Genomic DNA, 584 nt, shown 5'->3' with positions numbered 1-584 from the left:
TTCTCTGATGCAGCAGAACTGCAAGTTTCATGGACTTCCATCTGAAGATCCTTTTCAGTTCTTAACTGAATTCTTGCAGATATGTGATACTGTTAAGACTAATGGCGTAAATCCTGAAGTCTACAGGCTCATGCTTTTCCCTTTTGCTGTAAGAGACAGAGCTAGATTATGGTTGGATTCTCAACCTAAAGACAGCCTGAACTCTTGGGATAAGCTAGTCACGGCTTTCTTAGCCAAGTACTTTCCTCCTCAAAAGCTGAGCAAGCTTAGAGCTGATGTTCAAACTTTCAGACAGAAAGAAGGTGAATCTCTCTATGAAGCTTGGGAAAGATACAAACAGTTGACCAAAAAGTGTCCTTCTGACATGCTTTCAGAATGGACCATCCTGGATATATTCTATGATGGTCTGTCTGAGCTATCAAAGATGTCACTGGACACTTCTGCAGGTGGATCCATTCACCTAAAGAAAACGCCTGCAGAAGCTCAAGAACTCATTGACATGGTTGCTAATAACCAGTTCATGTACACTTCTGAAAGGAATCCTGTGAATAATGGGACGCCTATGAAGAAGGGAGTTCTTGAAG

The 584-nt window shown here is 41.8% G+C and overlaps 1 non-coding gene across 1 annotated transcript; it reads right to left on the bottom strand.

Moving 5' to 3' along the window:
* Positions 1-262: 262 nt before the first annotated feature.
* LOC112739151 (small nucleolar RNA R71) lies at positions 263-370 on the bottom strand. The gene has a single exon (XR_003170089.1). It is a non-coding gene; the product is annotated as a small nucleolar RNA R71 (small nucleolar RNA).
* Positions 371-584: the final 214 nt, after the last annotated feature.

This window comes from Arachis hypogaea, chromosome 13, assembly GCF_003086295.3.
Source record: "Arachis hypogaea cultivar Tifrunner chromosome 13, arahy.Tifrunner.gnm2.J5K5, whole genome shotgun sequence".
Classification (NCBI taxonomy): Eukaryota; Viridiplantae; Streptophyta; class Magnoliopsida; order Fabales; family Fabaceae; genus Arachis; species Arachis hypogaea.
Note: the sequence above shows the minus strand (reverse complement) of the source record. Positions and strands in the feature narration are given on the sequence as shown.